The sequence below is a fragment of the Pinus tabuliformis genome, chromosome 7, assembly GCF_031772625.1.
Source record: "Pinus tabuliformis cultivar Carrire ecotype Pingquan chromosome 7, CPIR1, whole genome shotgun sequence".
NCBI classification, from domain to species: domain Eukaryota; kingdom Viridiplantae; phylum Streptophyta; class Pinopsida; order Pinales; family Pinaceae; genus Pinus; species Pinus tabuliformis.
Window position 1 is genome coordinate 1693884615 of NC_142293.1, and position 20590 is coordinate 1693905204.

A 20590-nucleotide genomic window follows, 5' to 3' on the forward strand; every position below is an offset into this window, starting at 1 on the left:
TATGAAAATTTCCATTATCATTGTACATACTAATTTACTTTCCTATCAGAGTGTGAAGTGGCTATCATGGGAGCTTGAAGCCCGAGGAGAAGGCCATAAGGCTTCTTTGACCAACTGTTGCTTTGAAAGATTCATTTTGTTTTATTTATTTATTTTTTGAATTCATTTATTTAGTTAGTTTTTAGTTTTGAGTTTGGTCTTTGTGTTTTGACTCCATGCCCGATGGATAAGGCTACCTGGTCTTATGGTGTTATTAACACCTCCTAAAGGAGCTTCCATCCCCAGTTGGATCCAATGTTAGTGTCTGTCAGTCTTTCCAGTCACCAGTAATCAAATATGCTCATACAAGGTTTTTGTTAGGGTACGAAGTCAATTTTTTTATCATTCATTAGGTTTTCAAAATAAAAATTTGGTCACTAGCTAGTGTGTCTTGGCCTATTATTGCTCCTTTCAAAAAATTTCATGTTCCGGTCTTTGCCATCACTCAGTTCGATGTGCCATCACTGAAAGGTCATCATCATCTTAGTCATATCATCACTATTAGAAAATTATATATTACAGAGAAATGGAATACATAAAATATTGTAGAAATATAAACACATAAAATGCATAAAACAAGAGAGACATAGATATACGTGGTTCACCCAGTTTGGGCTACGTCCATGGAGAAACAACTAGTCCTTCTTTTATTATATTATCCAGCAAATTGAAGAGATACAACCTACAGCAGATCTGCTATAACACACTCTTCTCTCCAATCTCCTCTCTCTTCCTCACTCAGAATATAGATATATATCATAGACGCAATACAATTCCCTCATATATAGTGAGGGGTTTCCTTCTAGGGCAAAAAACCCTAAATTAAACATAACTTCTACCGTCAGATCATCTACCTAATGAACGGCTCAGATTGACTAGAAATTACTAGACTTTTACAAGGTAATTTTACATCTATTTTTAGCTTCGGGGGCACTAACCCCGAACCCCTGCGGGGGGACAAGTCCCCATCACTCCCCCCACATGGAGGGGTGTACAATCTTCCTAAGGTATACATCCAGCTGAAACCTTTGAATACAGAAGATAATCATGCTCCACACCCAACAATCTCCCACTTGGAGACTGATTATAGCAACCCCACTGCTGCTTCATTTTCTAGACAATGAATCCACTTTGGACTTGGCTGTTTCTCATCTTCTTCATCATACTTGAAGACTAATTGAAGCTGAGCAGATTCTCAGTTTCTCCCTGGTTACAACTTTTGTTAACATATCTGCAGGATTCTGGCTAGTGTGTATCTTTTCCAGCTTCAACTGTCCATCTTCCAATGCTGACCGTATGAAATGGTACTTGAGCTGTATATGCTTAGTATTGGAATGAAATGCAGAGTTATTTGCAAGATGTATGGCACTCTGGCTGTCATTGTATAACCTTCCCAACTCCTGCTTCTTACCCAATTCATCCAGAAACCTTTGTAACCAAATCATTTCTTTACTAGCCTCTATAGCAGCAACATACTCTGCTTCTGTTGTTGAAAATGCAACAATACTTTGGATTTTTGAAACCAACTGACAGTTGTTCCACCTACAGTAAACACATACCTTGTTGTGCTCCTCCTGTTATCTCTGACACCTGCCATATCTGCATCAACATATCCCTATAGAGTAGTGTTTGAACCACCAAAGCATAATGCTTGATTTGTGGTACCTCTCAAATACCTGAGAATCCACTTCACCACCATCCATTGTTCTTTTCCTGGATTGTTCATGTACCTGATTACAACTCTCACTGCATGTGCAATATCAGGCCTTATGCAGACCATTGCATACATTAAGCTTCCAACTGATGATGCATATGGAACTTTAGACATATGAGCCATTTCTTCCTGAGTCTTGGGACATGCCTCCTTAATTTGAAATGGCTAGCCAAAGGTATACTAACTGGTTTTGCATTCTGCATATTAAACCTTTTCAACACCTTTTTTATGTACTCACTTTGAAACAATGTTAATTTACGATTCTTCCTGTCTCTAGTTATTCTCATACCAAGGATTTGTTTTGCAGCACCCAAATCCTTCATTGCAAATGAGTTTTCCAATTTGCTTTTGAGCACATTTATTTCCTACATGTTAGAACCTGCAACAAGCATGTCATCTACATACAATAACAATATAATATAGATGCCATCATTTTGCCTTTTGAGATAAACATAATGATCAGAGTGACATCTAGTATAACCTTGTTCAGACATAAACCTGTCAAATTTTAGATATCACTGCCTTGGAGCCTGTTTTAAGCCATACAAGCTCTTCTTCAACCTGCACACTAGTTTTCTCCTTCCCTTTTACCTCATATCCTTGTGGCTGTTGCATATATATCTCTTCCTCCAAATCCCCATGGAGAAAGGTTGTCTTTACATCTAACTGCTCAAGATGCAAATCTTCAACTGCTACTAGACTTAAAATAGTTCTGATTGAGGTCATTTTAACAACAGGAGAAATATCCCATCAAAATCAATACCTTTTTTCTGTGCAAACCCCTTCACTACAAGTCTAGCTTTGTACCTCTGTTTTCCTCCATCTTCTTCCTTCAGCCTATAAATGCATTTATTCTGCAATGTTGTTTTACCTGTAGGAAACCTGACTAAGTCCCAAGTCTGGTTATGTGCTAAGGAGTCCATCTCTTCTTTCATGACTTGCTCCCACTTCTTCCTAGTTTCTACCTGCACTACTTCTTCATAACATTCTGGTTCACCAGAATTAGTCAACAATACATAATATAATGAAGGAGAGTATCGTTCAGGGGGTATACTTATCCCGGTAGATCTTCTAACACCACTTTTAGGTCTTTGAGGTGCTTGTTGCTATTGTGCTTGTTGTTGTAGATGTTGATCATTATGATTTTCTAGCACCATCACTTTTCTTGTGATATCGTCAAGCACTGTGTATTCTTTGTTTTCTTTTTCCTGTTTCTTTTCCTGCAACTAATTCTTATACAAGACCTTTTCATTGAATATTACATCTCTGCTCCTAATGATTTTGTGATTTTCATAATCATATAAGTGATAACCAAAATCATTAACACCATATCCAATAAAGGTACATTTCTTTGATTTTGCCTCAAGCTTTGTTCTATTTTCTTTGTTAATGTGGACAAAGGCTTCACAACCAAAAGTCTTTAAAAATGAGAAGTTTACCTTTTTACTTGTCCATGCCTCCTCTGGAATACCACCATCCAAGGAACTTGAAGGCGCTCTATTTATTAGATAAACAACATTATCTATAGCATCTTCCCAAAATTGTAAAGGCAATCCTACATGCAATATCATGCACCTTGCATGCTCCATGATTGTCCTATTCATCCTTTCTGACACACCATTTTCTTGTGGTGTTCCTAGAACTGTCTTCTCTCTATGAATTCCATTCTCTAAACAGTACCTATCAAACTCTTTGCTGCAATATTCACCTCCATTATTTGATCTGAGACACTTCAACCTTTTCCCTATCTCATTTTCAACCAAAGCTTTCCATTTCTTGAAAGTATCAAATACATCAGATTTATTTCGAATATAATAAATCGAGGTTTTTCTGGTTGCATCATCAATAAAAGTAACATAATAATGAGAGCCGCCAAGAGATGATACCTGAGCAGGTCCCCATACATTAGTATGCACAAGCTCTAATTTTTTGCTCTTCTTTTCTTTCCCAACTCTAAGGAATTTGACTCTCTTCTTTTTTCCATAAACACAATTCTCACAAAATTTTAAATCAACATGCTTCAAACCTGACAACAAATTTCTTGAGTGAAGAATCTGCATCCCCTTCTCACTCATGTATCCGAGCCTATGATGCCACAATGTCGTATATTCTCCTGTAGAGGTTAAAGCATTAATAGAATTAGAAATACCATTGCATAAATACAATGTACCAACCTTTTATCCTTTCACTATTACTAGGGATCCTTTGGTGACCTTCCAAGCTTTATCTGTGAAAGTTGTCACACAACCTTCACTACCTAACTGCCCTGTTGAAATTAGATTTTTCTTCAGATCTGGAACATGCCTTACCTTCTTCAATGGCCACTGATTTCCATTTTTCTTTTTTATGAAAACTGTACCCATTCCAACGATTTTACAGGTTTATCATCACCCAATCGAACTTGTCCAAAATATCCTTGAACATAATCATGAAAATGTTTCTTGTCAGGTGTGGCATGGAATGAGGCCCCTGAATCTACCATCCAGGCATCAATAATATTTTCTAATGAAAGAATCAAAGCATCTTGCAACACATCACCTGTTACATTCACTTCATGATTAGTTTCTTGTTGTGCATCTCCTTCTTTTCCCTTCGGAGACTTGCAGTCTTTCTTTAGGTGTCCTTTCTTTCCACATTTCCAGCACACTATCCCCGATCTAGACTTGGATCTGCCTTTCCTTGATTTACTGCGATATCTTGAGCTCTTTCCTCTTTCCATTTTTCTTCCCCTAGACTCTGCACTCAAAGCATTACCTAATGTCTCATCGGAGCTTTTCCGTCGCATTTCCTCGCTAAGGATAGCACCGACAACATCATCAAAATTTAAATTACTAGATCTAGAAACAGAGTTACTAATGGCCATTACTAAAAAATTCCAACTTTCTAGCAATGAGCACAAGAATAACAGAGCTCTAACTTCATCATCAAAGTTTACGCCTACAGAACTTAATTGACTTGTAACTGTATTAAAATCATTTAAATGATCAGCAACAGATCCACCTTCTAACATCTTCATATTAAATAAACGCTTCATAAAGAATACCTTATTTGAGGCCAAGGGTTTTTCATATAGTTTGGCCAATGCCAACATTAAACCCTGTGTTGTCATTTCCTTTGAAATATTAAACACTACCGACGCTGCTAGGCACAGCCGTATTGTTCCAAATGCCTTTCTATCAAGAATATCCCATTTTGTGTCTCTCATACTCGTCGGCTTCTTTGTCTTTCCGCTCAATGGTAGGTACAGATCTCTCTGATACGTATAATCTTCCATCTGCATCTTCCACAGTTGGTAGTTTTGGCCATTAAATTTTTCGACCCTAAACCTACCATCTTCTGTCATTGCTCCCACTCGAACCAGGAACCCTTCTCTCCTGCGATTTTATCAACCAAATAGACCTTCAACTCTGATACTGGTTGTTAGAAAATTATATATTACAGAGAAATGGAACACATAAAATACTGCAGAAATATAAACACATAAAACGCATAAAACAAGAGAGACAAAGATATACGTGGTTCACCCAGTTTGGGCTATGTCCACGGAGAAATAGCCAATCCTTCTTTTATTATATTATCCAGCAAACTGAAGAGATACAACCTACAACAAATCTGCTGTAACACCCTCTTCTCTACAATCTCCTTTCTCTTCCTCACTCAGAATACAGATATATATCATAGACGCAATACAATTCCCTCATATATAGTGAGGGGTTTCCTTCTAGGGAAAAAACCCTAAATTAAACATACTTCTACCGTCAGATCATCTACCTAATGAACGGCCCAGATTGACTAGAAATTACTAGACTTTTACTTGGACAAGTCCCCCCCGCATGTGGAGGGGTGTACAGTCTTCCTAGGGTATACATCCGGCTGAAACCTTTGAATACAGAAGATAATCAGGCTCCACACCCAAGAATCATGGTCCTCATTCAACTCAGTGTCACCATTAAGTTGTTAGGGTCAAAGTTATCAAAATCTGCCATTTCATTCATAAATCCAGAAAATGAAGGAGTAGTAATAGGGAATTTACTCAATTTTTTTTTGTTTCAAAGTGTAATTTATTTCAGATATGATGTAATAATTTCTAATGTTCCAAAGCCGCATTGAATGTTCCTGTTGTCACTCACTACTTCATAGGTCATCGGTTGCTTCAAAATCCAAACAACAATGATATTTGATGCTAAATTGTGAGCCATAGAAGATACTAGAGCCCAACCGGATCCTCCCCATTGCACAGTGCTCAGAAAAATATTTTTGGTGGTATATAGAAGTCTAAAAAGGGGTTCCTGAGTCAAAAGTTAGAGCTTGTTGAAGTTTACCCCTAAAAAGCCCAGCTGATTGAGAAAAAATGTTAAGTATGGAGAAAAAATCGCAATCGGGACCTTGGAGGCTCATAGTCGATATCACATATCACCAGTCAGTGGGTCTGAGCATAGAGCATATCGCATATCGACAGTGAGGGGGCAGGCACAGTGAATACCACGATCCCGCATTATCGTCACACCGATGAAACAATGGGCCGATAGTCCAAAACCTTGTAGGGACTGATATTGCGATGCAATGTTAAAGTTTTGGGTTGGGCCAAAAAATGCTTACAAAGAAAAAGGTTAACAAAGCAAGAGCAGGCCACCCTCCTTCTCTCTCCTCCACATGGTAGTATCCTGCATCCCACAGATTCTCACAATCCCGTAGGTCCCCACAGTCCGTTAGGTCCTTGCATTCCCATAGTTTCCCGCATCCTACATCTAGGTGACCCTACAATTCTCACAGTCCTACAGGTTCCCGCTATCTTACAAGGCCTTGCATCTTGCATCTTGGTGACCCCGTAGTTCTGCAGATCAGTGAGGTTTTCATTCTAAGACCTTATGGAGGGCCGATGCTGCAGTATAATGTAAAATCACCAGGGAAGGCTAAATTTCAAATACAAAGGAAATAACTTCAGAAATAGGGTCGGGTAGTCCTTTTTCTCTCTCCTCTAGGGGGCCATGTGGTGGCATGTGATTGGTTCTCAGAGCTGACATGGCAGTTGACATAAAAAATGATGTGAAAAGTATGGAAGATGACATGGTAGATGGACACATGTCACTCTTTTTGGGGATATTTCCTGGTGCCACGTGTGATCACTTATAGGGTGATACATGGCAGTGATGACATCATCTCACAGATCAGTGATCACAATAGTTAAGGGGTAAAGGCTTTAGACAACGGTGTAGTTCGATTACGATTTGTGAGACTTCCTTTTAGGATGTGATATAAAATTATGGTAGGATCTATATGGACCTCGCGTCTAGACTGTCAGCCTACTCCAAAGAAAAAGGTAAGGAGTCCCACCCTCTCCATGGTTGCAATTGCGATATCTTTTAGCGGGACTAACCCTGCAGATCGGTGATGGCAAGGACATAGGGAAACACCACAAGAGAAACATATTTGAAGCGTGATATGCAGGATTTGCGATGGCCTTAGTGCCTAAGGGCTAAGCCCCTAGTTCTAGCCCCCTGGTCGTATACAGAAATTTACAAAAGGGGCTATAATAAGGGGGCTAAAGGGGGAATTAAAAGTGCCTGCCTGTTTTGTCTGTTTTTAGTGTTTAAAGACCCACAACCGTGGTGCTCCAATGGTGTCCTGCAACAATTTAAATGGGTGGATGGGCTAGCAGCTGTAATAGTTAATGGAGCATGGTACAACTGCAGAAAAGTATAGGGGGGACTCAGGAGGACTTAATGGCACAACATGGTGCCCCATCCCTCTACACGAAAAATGAATCAACCTATAACACACCTCCTTAAGTCGATCCTGAAAGCAGTCAAAGGAGAGTTGATAGAAGCCGACCAAGGAAATAATAAACTGCCTCAATATCAGAGAGAATCATGACAAAAGCAAGGACGTGGTGTTATAGACATTTTTGTGCCTTACAGCTATAAGCATGAAATGTCCATAATTCAAGGGATCCAAAGTCCCTAAAGATGTTGTTACAACTCCTAAAGGAACAAGGTCAACCAATGGCAGCTTCTCCCATAAGTTCTCCACCAAAAACCACTCAGAAACAGTCAATTCAGGATCAATTCAGATGCTCTACTAGCTACCTGCGTTGCAAAGCACCCAAATGCACTGGCAAGGTGCATTGCAACGCACTTGGATACACTACCCAGGTGCGCTGAGAGGGAAATGACAAATGGAAAGCTCATTCAACGAGGTGGAAGGACCATGGAAGCTTCCAGAATCTTCTCCAATGACACTTGCCTCAATGAATTCGACTAGTGATGAGTAAGAGGCTCTCAACCTCCAAGTAGAAGCAAGAACTGACAGAGAGAAGCCACAAGTCAAAACATAAGCTGACTCATCCTCTCTGCTTACATCTATATATGGATCCCTCATCCCAGAGATACAGAGGCTGGAATTTTGTACTTTGGAGAGAATTGCTGTTGGTTTGAGATTGAGATTAGTACATTGGGTGATTTATGCTTTGTTGGAGGAGAGGAAGGGATTCCTTTGCTGGGAGGTAGATGCTGGATCGGAACTCACTTGGTTGTATCTCCTCTTGGACTTTCTTATTCTATCAATAAACTATTTGAGTTTCTCCTACATGTTGTGTATCAATGATGTTTTGTTATACTTACATGTTTAGCTTAATCTGATCTTGAGCTTTTTATGAATGTATATCTATATCTTCATGTAGTCTCTCTCTCTTGTGATCTTGCAGGAATTCAGTGAAGCTAGGCCGGTGAGGGAACAGGGAGCTGGGAGCCACTGAAGAGAGGAGCAATTGGATCAACAAAATAGTGGAAGACACAGGTTAGTTACATCCTTCCTCCTCATTTACATTTCGTAAAGAAGAAATACTCAAATAAGTTTCCTTGTTTGTTGCTAAGGCACTATCACACCTTAGAGTGGGATAGGGGCATTCCGAATGGATACTTTTCCCAACAACAAATTGGCGACTCCGCTGGGGAAAGTATCTTGTTAGTTTATTTGTGTGTCTATTGTTGTTCTTCTCATAAACTTGGGAGTGCTGAATCGAACTGCATTTTCCATTTAGAAATGCAAAGTAGAGATCTGCTACTCCAGTCCATTCACTGGGCCTGTTTTTATGATCTGAATAGCTGATCCACAAGTACTCTAACAGCCCTTTGTGATAGATCTTAGTCCTCCTTTAAATCATCCTCCTAATTGTACCTAATTGATAGCTTTTATCCAGCCAAAAACTGTAGATTAAACTGCAAACCGTGACCAAAAACCCATAAACAATTCTCGTTTCTGCTTCAGCGCAGGCTCTATGAAGAGGTTCTGCATTTCAACGCAGGTCCCGAGAGGGCTACCTGCGCTGAAGTTCAGTTTCTCTGTGCTGGGGGTGCGCTGATCAGCCCTTGCCTTATGCAGCTGTGGTTCCCTGCTTCCTTTTGCTCAGTTTTATCTCTGTTTTTTGCAGCCTGTTATCAATGTGTGTACCTATCTGAAACCCCTTTTCTTTGCCTCAATTCTGCCTCAGTTGTAAAAATAAACTGTATTTGTTCTTTGTGTATTTGTTACATCATTTGCAGTTTCCCATTACAAAAGTAAACTAGTCATACTGTTGCCCTTAGATCTAGACCTGTCGTAAGTGTCGTTTTGATCTTAGGAGTGAGTTTGTTTGCTGTTGACAGTTGATTGCGCTTTTACTTTTGTCTTTTGGTTTGAATTTATGGATTTCTAGTGTCGAAACAAGTGTTTACTTCAAAATCATAAAGTGTCGTAATCGTCTTTTTGATTTTCAAAAAGAAACTTGTTTGTGTTTTCACTTGAAATCGAATTCAAATTTGTACAACAGCTTTCTTTTTAGGCATCAATATTAAGAAAGAGAAAACAAATACATGCATATGTGCATTTGCATTTTGACAGTTTGTATGTTGATTTAGGAAAAGTGCATTTACAGTGTGCTCTATGCTCTTTGAGAAAAGATTGTGTCTTTCTTTTCCCCTAGGATTTTCATTGTTGAAAAGAGATAAAAGCTTGCTTATCATCTTTAGACTGCATTTAGGAATTGTATCATACATCTCGTGGTGATCCAAAAAAGGCAAACTTCTAAGAAAGATCAACCTAAAATAAATTGAATGAACTTAACAACGCTTTGTAACTTAACGCACAACATAGAGGTCTAGGCTAGAGACGTGTTCCGGCGTCGTAAAACCTGGTGACTGTCGATCTCGCTGATGGTTGGGTGATTCCTCCTGAGAGACGATAAGCGCCAGTACGGATTGTGCTCCCACGTACCGTCGAGTATATATTGGGAGACCCCTATAGGCATAAAACCTTTATCCATAGGAAGTCGTGTCGGCCGCCCTACTGATCGCAATGCACTGAACACAGCATTCGGGAAGATTGACCGCCCGTACCTTAAAAAGTATTCTGCGGTTTTGCGAAAAGTTTGGCACACCCTCTACCTAGAACTCCAGAGCAGTTCCTTTTGGCCTTTTTCAGACTCTATAACGGAAAAATTCCATCTAAGCATTTGTCACTTCGGGCTCGTTAAAATATCGAAGGAGACTAGAGTCATCTTTTGCTTTTTCTCGACTCTTTAAAATTGAAAAAGCAAGTTGGGTCCAAGCGTCGTTAAAATTTATTTTAAACGGAATATTCATACCCTTTCCCCTGCGTTGATCTTTAGGTTGAGAAAATGGAGCCTACCAACCAAGGAATTCCCCTTGGTGGAAATCCTAGTCCCTTCTCCTCTTGGGGAGATGTTGGTGCGCCCCATATGGCCACATTGTTGCTTCCAGGACTAACAATTGGCTTGCCGGTCTGGCTCTTCTCAACCAATGTCGTTCAGAACACCACTATTCCTGAACAGTCGAATCAACAGTTAGACCAGTCCAGAGTTACCCACCAGCCTTCTACTTCCTCTAATTCTTCCTCTCTCCCTTCCTCTTCGCTTGACGGAACTGGTAAAGCTAAAAACCAAGTTCCTAAGGAGAAGAAGGAAAAGAAGAAGAAAGAGAAGGAGAAGAAGGAGCCAAAAGCGACTGGGGGCAAACAAGTGTCGTCTAACAAAAATCCACACACAGCACTGACTAGGACTAAATCGCCATGTGTCTTATGCAAGGGAGACCACTTTCACATAGATTGTCCCTGCATCCCTCGGATACTAAGGGACTGGTCTCCCCGTTTGCACAATCCGGTGGCGTCAACCTCTGATAGCCATGTTGAATGCACACCGTCAACTAGCGAAAGTGAAGTCCCTGGACAAAAAGGGAGAGCTAGATCTCCCTGTAGACTGTGTGAAGGCAATCACGCCATCCACCGTTGTCCCTTCTTAGACGAAGCAAAAAGAGTTTTGGATGATCGTCCGGTTTCACCGTTACGACTCCCTCTTGGATATAAAAAACTCTTGCCGAGTCCTTCGTTAGTTGAAAATCCAGCTGGCCCGCTCAAGTGGTCAGCTGAAGCGCCGGTCATTGAAGATGAACCAGCTGAATCCATACCCGACGAAAGTCAAAAGGTCGAGGCGGCAGTTGACCCAGTCTTGCCTTCAGAGGTTTTATCTTCGAATGATACAGTCATTGAAGAGGATAAAGATGACACCATCCAAATTCTCTTCATCAGCACAGACTCCGATGAGCATGGGGGCAATCCCCCCATTCCTTTATCGCAGGAAGGAAGTTCATCAGAGAGATACCCGGCCATCTACTCGGTCCCACCACCAAGCAACCTAGTTGTATCCTTCGATTGGAATCAACTAGGCAGACCCTGTTTGCCAGCAAGCATACCATTCAGAATTATCGTCCAAATATACTGAATGGTCATGGTTGGCACCATCATTGATGAGGGGGCATCTGTGAGTATACTTTCCTCTACTGCTTGGAAAGCGCTTGGTTCGCCATCGCTTTTGCCTGAAATGAGAAATCTGACAGGCTTTGATAAAGGAACCAGTCGACCTTTAGGGATCCTCCCCAATGTGCCTATCACATTGAAAGGGAAGACCATTCAAATGAACATGGTGGTTGTTCAAGGACCCTTGGATTATAACCTACTCCTTGGACAAGACTATATATATTGCATGGGAGCCATCGTCTCCTCACTCTTTAGAGTAATGTGTTTTCCGCACAAAGGAAGAGTGGTCAAGCTCGTGGACCAGCTTTCATTTCCCGGATCACGCATCGCAAATAGTCATATGCCATCCCTAAATGGTCTCTTCACGCAAGAAATGTCTCAACCCACGGTCCGTCCTCCCGATGAGCGCGAGTAATTCAGAGGGATATGACTGGAACCCAGGGGGCATGCATCCTGGTCTGCTTCGGCAGGAAAAATTCGAGTATAGGGTAGGTTTCCACGGGAGAATATGACTAGTCTGTACCCCGTCCGTCTTGGAAGAGGGGTTATTCTAGAATAAGATTCTTTTGTCAAAGTTATGTGTTTGGCGCTCGTTGTCACTCACCTTTGTCTATCTCGGTAGACATCGCCGAAGAAGTGTTTTGTTTGAAAAAGTAATAGAACAATATTTGGTAACCTGAAAGAGGTAGGCCTCTCTCGGTAAAACAAATGTTTTATTGGACTAAGAAGGGGTAACCTTGAAACCATACTTTATACCTAGGGGCATGCAAACCTTTTGGAGTGCAAGCAAGGGGTGGCTATTTATTTTTTTAAATTTTTAGGTCCTCCCTTTAAACCCGTAGGTCTAACCCTTTAAACTCATAGGATTAGTCGTTTCGAACTTGCATAACGAAAGGATGTGGGGCATAGCTTTGTAAGGCGCAAGCTCCATAAAAAATGGAATCTTACATGAGACATTCTTATCATACGACTGGATTATCGAGCAGTTTTAGCACATAGTTCATGCTTGTTAAAAAATAAACATAAGATCGAGCAGTTTTAGTGTATAGTTCGTGCTTGTTAAAAAATAAACATAAGATTGAGCAAGTGTTTCAACCCGTGTTTAAGCTCGTTAAAAAATGAACTATCCTCCGGTAAATGACAACCGTGAATGTAGCATTATCAGCCATTAAAGCCTTGGTCGTGTTTGCACCGTCACCTCCACTTTTCCATTGGCAGATCATTCACCTCCATATGATTGTTTACCCATTTTGAGGAACAGCTGCGAAGAGTGATTTCACTAGCCATCCTTGTGACACTACCGTGCTTGGAAAATTCCAACCCTTACCTGGAATCAGCTACTACCCATTTTATCACTCGTTCCTCAAAAGACGAGTCTTCTTTAAGCTCTTTTCATCTGACTCGTAAAATATGAAAAGATTGCCGAGTTTTGGCCTTCCAGCTCGTTAAAGCGACCGGAAGAGCTATCCCTCCTCTAGATTTTAATCTTTTTGGACCTGAGGGATTATTGCACAAAAAGATCGAGCGCTTGTTTTGTTCGGCTCGTTAAAACTATCGAAAATTCATCCCTTCTGTATTGTTTTATACTTTTTCGGACTTAAGGGATTAGATGACGAAAAAGGACTTTTGGAGTTAACTTTACGTACCTTTTCAGACTCTCTAAAAATGAAAAGGACCGAGTTATCTTTGTCGTTAGACTCGTTAAAAACATTAATAGCGACAAACTTGTCTTTAGACGAGAACGAGTTTCACTATCGCTAGGCTCATTAAAACATAGCGATGGGTTTGCCCGAAGGGCAAATTATAGAACAAGCATATGTTATCCTCCTCAAGCTTGACAAAAATAAAGAGGTACTGGTCAGCAATGACTGGGGAAAAATTGGGAAGAAACTCAAAGAATTTTTATTGGTAGTAAGTCGCTCTTGAACATGACACTTCCACTCCATGCCTGAGTCGGGTTGGGTTGTTTCATTCACCGGTCACATCACCATGGTCTCGCCATACCATCCACCTTTGGGGTAAATGCTACCAATCCATCACATAAGTGTCGCCGATATGTTCAAGAGAAGTCATCCAGAGAAGTCAACCGTGTCCCATCCACTACCATACATTATCCTTCATTCTTTCATGACCGCCACCCTGAACCATATATCATCAGATCGTTTTCACCTCCATCAAAGTCATTTTCTCCGTTCTGTGTCACTGATGTGGGATACATCAAGGCCCTCCTTTGACGGATCACTTCTTGTCGACATCAGCTCATTATCCAAGAAGTTGATCTAGGAACACCCCCTTCAGTACTTTGAAGCTTGCATGCCTCAATGGCAAGTTTCTCACTTTCGGCGATAGGTATACATCAATGACCTTCGACCGAAAGATTTTGCGTGGTGTTCGACACCAAGTCCTTTATTCACACCACGTGAATTGTGCTACAGTACCTTGAGGGTCATTATCATTATCGGTGATTCCTCTCGCGCTTGTTAACAGTTTACATTATTGACTGGTAATCAAGCGATGTCTTTCCATGTTCAACTTCAAAACATTTCTCACATGGATCGACTTGTACTTAGAGTGAAGATCGGACGAGATTGAAGACCCCGGATCTAGTTTCATCCATCCGGGCTGCGATATATATTCAGGAAAAATAAAATAATCATCTTACCAAAAGGATGATGATTTCATCAGAATCATCAGTCTACCATCAGACGATTGTATGTCCTATGTACATAAAAATGAATTTATAAAGCTGAGCATGGGAATGCCTGCCTCAGCTAGATCATGAAAGTAGTATGAAAAATAATGTATTGTATTGTATCTTATTACAGGTCTCCTCCCAGCATTGGATGAACTTCGGATCCTCCTAATAAAGCATTTCACCTGATAAACGGCCTCATACTTTAGGGGGCAACTGTTATAGACATTTTTGTGCCTTACAGCTATAAGCATGAAATGTCCATAATTCAAGGGATCCAAAGTCCCTAAGATGTTGTTACAACTCCTAAAGGAACAAGGTCAACAAATGACAGCTTCTCCCAAAAGTTCTCCACCAAAAACCACTCAGAAACAGTCAATTCAGGATCAATTCAGATGCTCTACTAGCTGCCTGCGTTGCAAAGCACCCAAATGCACTGGCTAGGTGCGTTGCAACGCACTTGGATACACTACCCAGGTGCGTTGAGCGGGAAATGACAAATGGCAAGCTCATTCAACGAGGTGGAAAGACCATGGAAGCTTCCAGAATCTTCTCCAATGACACTTGCCTCAATGAATTCGACTAGTGATGAGTAAGAGGCTCTCAACCTCCAAGTGGAAGCAAGAACTGACAGAGAGAAGCCACAAGTCAAAACATAAGCTGAATCATCCTCTCTGCTTACATCTATATATGGATCCCTCATCCCAGAGATCCAGAGGCTGGAATTTTGTACTTTGCAGAGAATTGCTGTTGGTTTGAGATTGAGATTAGTACATTGGGTGATTTATGCTTTGTTGGAGGAGAGGAAGGGATTCCTTTGCTGGGAGGTAGATGCTGGATCGGAACTCACTTGGTTGTATCTCCTCTTGGACTTTCTTATTCTATCAATAAACTATTTGAGTTTCTCCTACATGCTGTGTATCAATGATGTTTTGTTATAGTTACATGTTTAGCTTAATCTGATCTTGAGCTTTTTATGAATGTATATCTATATCTTCGTGTAGTCTCTCTCTCTTGTGATCTTGCAGGAATTCGGTGAAGCTGGGCCGGTGAGGGAACAGGGAGCTGGGAGCCACTGAAGAGAGGAGCGATTGGATCAACAAACTAGCGGAAGACACAGGTTAGTTACATCCTTCCTCCTCATTTACATTTCGTAAAGAGGAAATACTCAAATAAGTTTCCTTGTTTGTTGCTAAAGCACTATCACACCTTAGAGTGGGATAGGGGCATTCCGAATGGATACTTTTCCCAACAACATGTGGCTCCACCTAAGGCCTCCACTGAAGCAGCAAGGGGACACCTCCTCCTTTGTCTCTTGACTTTCTTTCTATGAGCATTTATTTCTGTATTTTTCCAAGAAAGGGATTCGATCCCTATTGTAATCTTAGGTAGGTGGTAGCAGAGCCTGACAGAGTCGAGACAACTAGTCTAGCATGACAGCTGGGGCTCAGGCTCAGATATTTTGATTGTAATTCAAAGCTCTCCCCCTCTTCTTATAAATAGGGGGATGAAACATAATACAAAGGTTCCGGATTCTCAGACCCGCGAGGGCTAAACTCTGTGATACCATATTTTGGCTCATAACTCTGTAAGTGAATGACTGTTATCTTAGATTGTATTACTTTATAAAGGAAAATATCCAGACTATCACAAAAATGGTGGTGATTCCTCCTTCTTAGCATTGCATTTTGTTTTTCCTTCTGTTAATTCCATTATCTTCATATTCTTCTCTACATGTGTGCTACAATAGTTGCTAGAAATTATTTCATGCTTCCTTATAGATCCATGTGTATTGATTTATTAATGCATAATGCTTGTATGAAGGGCTGAAGTATATCTTTAAACTGCTCTATAAGAATCATAGCACCCATCTTCTCTCTAGTCCATTAATTTAGGTTGTAACTTAAACAAGCGTAGAATTTCCCATTGCTTGCAGCTCTATGTGTTCAATATAGAATTCTAGATGTTTTGGGCTCTATATGACAAGTTATTCTTTCTGCTAATCCTCTTTCATTTACTCAACAAAGCCTATTAAGTTTTAATCCCCTTTGAAGTAATCAGCCTCCACTATTCTATGTGATACTACTGGGAACTGTGCATGTGAGGGAGTACCTAAAATTCATAACTCATTGGAGGAATGAACCAAGCCCCTTTATTATCTTTCATTATGTGACAATTGGAGTGCTGAAAACCCCTCTCATACCATCTTACAAGCACTCTTCTATTTAAGATGTCCTAGGCACTGGTCTACAATCAACCCTTAAGATGTCTCTAGGGAGATTTCATTGCCTCATGCTGCACTTGTGCTGCATGGTGCAAGATTTAGCCACAACATTTCCAAAGCTACATAGTTTTCAAAGAAATGGTGAAAAATATATGGTGGGCCACCCCACCACTATGAAGAAATTAACTTCTAGAAGCTATAAAATACCATCACAATTCATTTCTCTCACACATTTCATTTAACAAGAGCTCTCACTCACCAGAAAGCACTTCCTCAGTGTTTTCAGGGCTAAAGGATACTCCAAAAAGTGATTCCAAACAACTATGCTACATTTTCAGCAGCTACACTACATTTTCAGTAGCCACACTGCATTTTCACTCCAAAAGCCATAAGATTATTTTGAAGGGTGCTCAAAGGCAATTGAAGTCTTCATCAACAGTCTATAAGTAAGTTAAGGTCCCTTGATACCTCATATCAACTTTATTTCCTTGTTTTTATGGTGCATAGCCTCCATTTGTCCCCACGTTGCGTTTTTGGCAGTTTTCATAGCTGGGACTGTATAAAAATTCCCTAGGCTAAATCCTACACTCATTTCATCCCTTTCCACTTCCAAAAGTTCCCTAACACCCTTACCTACTTCCCTAAATTTTCCTACCCTCATTTCCCTTCCCTAAACCCTTCATCCTATCCCCTCACTCACTTCCCCTGTTTTTCCCACTAGGGTTTTCTCTTGCAAACTATCAACATGGAGGAAGAAAATAAATCTTATAACAAGGGAGGTCAAGTATCAAGGTATGAACCACTCAACACCCATGAGATGATGTCCTCCTCACTATTCAATAAATGTTTTTAGAATGTAGGGTGTTTAGGGTTCTGTGAGCAAGTTCAACAAGTCAAGTATCATGCCAAGTTGACCAACTTGTTTGCCACTAACCTTAGGAGAGATAAGGTCACTGTTGCAGGGGTCAGCTTCACAATTTCAACTGAAGCCATAACAACAGCCATAGGGATACCAAATAATGGGGAAAAATGGTTTAAGAGCCTAGTCTTGGATGTGAAAAACTACAAACCCTTTATAAAAGGTCACTACAATGACACCATTAAGAAAGTTTTTTTCTTTTGGACAGCTCCTTGAGAAGTTTACTCCATTGATGAGGGTCATTATGAACTTTTTTACATGTGACGGAAAATTTTTGAGATTGTACAAGTATCATGTCAAATTTCTCATGCATTTCACAGACATAAAACCACTTAACCTATCCTACTACCTCTAAAAGAGCTTGGCTAAAATGGCAGAGAAGGTGCAACATAGACAAAGTGATCATAAAACTAGCCTTTTTCACCATGCCCTCATCAAAATCAATGTATTTCATAAGATTTCACAAATGAACATCACTTCGGAGACATTCATTCAGTCAAATGCCTTTTTGTCTTTTGCTAATCAGTTTACTAGCCAAAGTACACCATTAGCACCATCCAAGCATATGAAGATTGGCTCATCTAGAAGAATTTCAGTCAAGAGGACACCTAGGGCTGAGTTTACTCAAACATATTAGAGAGGAATGAGGCTTGTGTTCTCTCCAAACATTGTGGAAGGGGCCAGGCCTACATCAACAAAACAAGGATCACCATGACAACATGAGGCACCTTTGCAAGAAGAGGAGCCATTCCATCTTGACACTGATATAGTAGACTTGAAGGTTAATGAATAACATAAGATAGTAGAGCAGGTCATCAAGGAGAAATATGTTAAGATCAAAGAGCTTAAGGACAACTTGTCTAAGGCCAATTTCATGATTTCCTTCCTAGAGAAGGAGAATATGCAACTGAAGGTAAATCAACTACTCTTAAATAAGCATAAGGTTGAAGTTAGAAAAGAAGATGTAAAGGGTAAAGTAGTAGTTGACGTAGATGTTTCAGATGAGAATCAAGAGCAGGTGACAAGGAAGAGGCCAAGGACTAGAGGCCTCCAAAGGGCACTTCAGCAACAAAGAGAACAATCTCCACCAAAAGAGCAAATGTCTTTAGATGACCTAATTGCAGCTGAAATCAATCAAAATAGGGAGTTTTGGCTTGACAAAGTAAATTTACATTTGGAAAATCTCCTTAAGAGGGCCAACAGAGACAACAAATTTCAAAGACACATGGCTACTCATTACTATACAAGGAATCAAGTCTCCAAAGTCAAGATCAAGCACTTGAAGGAAAAACTCAAGGAAACCCTAGTCAAGCAGAAGGATAAGGTATGGCTTCTCATTACTATACAAGGAATCAAGTCTCCAAAGTCAAGATCAAGCACTTGAAGGAAAAACTCAAGGAAACCCTAATCAAGCAAAAAGAGAAGGTTAAGTTGGATTTGCTTGCTGATGATTCCCTCATAGCATAGCATACCATCTCAGGTCTTCATGGAGCAACTCTGGACCAATTTTGAAGAAATTTGAAGAAATTTTGGGAATTTGTGAATTTTTATGAATTTTTGAAAAGGTTACTAGGTCAAAAACGTAGCGTGCCCCACGCTGCACTTTTGATGGGGAGCTCCAAATGACAATTGGATTGCATATTTGGATTTGTTATCACTTGTACATCACTTATAGTCCCTAACAACAAACTTTCAGCAAGTTCTAGTAGGTGAAAAAAGCCAAAAACCACTCAAAAATCACCTCTCTGCCCTCTTTTTGAAGAGCTCGTTGCGTTTTTGGAGTACCTCTGGGAGAATGAACTTTTGGAGGGCTAGGAGAAGCCTTTTTCAGTGCTTGAGGATTCTATCATTTATCAGACATCAATATCTATTTCCAACATTTTTCAAATAAGGATTTGGACCTCAGGAAGGCCTCCAAATGTCACTTCTACCAATTTCGCTGCTTTTTCTCCTCGCACGCTGTGCTTTTGCCTGAAACTCATGTTTTTCAGTTCTATCAGCTAGTTTCGAGTTTTCATGATGTAATTACTTGTCTTTTATGTAGTTATGATGTAATGAGAGGTAAATAATCTTGTTAGAGTTATTTTCATGTAAATTTAGGCCTCATTTATGAGGAGCAGTTTAATCAAAGTTTAAAAGGAGGATTTGTTTTAACCTCCCTAGATATTAGGGTTTTGTTGAACACTTCATGTAATCAGTTCCTAAAATGAAGGATTCAACCCTATGAGAGGGGAAAATGGTTTTCGTCCATATGTATCTAGTTTTTAGTCATAGAACAGGTTGGACATCAGTGAGTAGAACTCTTGGAGCTTGTACTTCATCACTTTTGCAGAAAATCATAGGACAATTGCAGCTATTATTCAGGAATTCTTATGTTGTGAATTTGTGATAATGTTTTCTCTCTGTTATAGTTTTATATGAATGAAAAATCCATCATTTTTCCATGCCTATGCTTTTCAGTGATTTTCCTAAGAGGCTTTAAACATAATTCATGGTTTTAAGCTCTGTTTTGTTAGGAAATTCATGGTTATGTCACTTGTCTTATGATAAATGAATTCATGCTTGCCATGCTCATTTTGATCTCTGCTTTTCCACCATACACTACATCAACGAAACCCCAAATTATCACAAAAGCCTACCTACCATGCTCCTTTGTATCTCTTACAGTTGAGACCTTTGATCTTTTGACCTAGTTCCCCAATTTTCACTCATGATCCAACAAAACCCTAAAATCTTCAAAACCCTAGAGCTGAACATATCTAGCCTAAGATCTTTTCCGAGTCCAGTCATCATTGGTTGTGAGTTCATAGAGAGATCCCTCTCTGGTTTAGTAGTGCTAGCTATTGAACCCTGAGTGGTTTGTGGTTACCTCCTTTGATCTCCCTTCTCAGCCTTGGGATATTGTGGAGGATAACACAACCTACAATTCTAGAAGCATTTTCAAAACAGGAATTCCCAAAGAAGTTGGAAAAACAACATATATTCCATAAACTAGTTGGTATGGAGACATGCTGATTGACTTCTTGGTAGTAAGTTTGTCTCCCCATAATGCATTTACGAGCTTATTGTGCCATGATTTCTTGTTATCCTGCAACAACTTTTTAATAATATTAACCAATATTTTGTTGGAAGATTTTCCCAATCCATTTCCCTGAGGGTAATAGGCTTTAGAATGTCCCAAAGTTATCTGATATT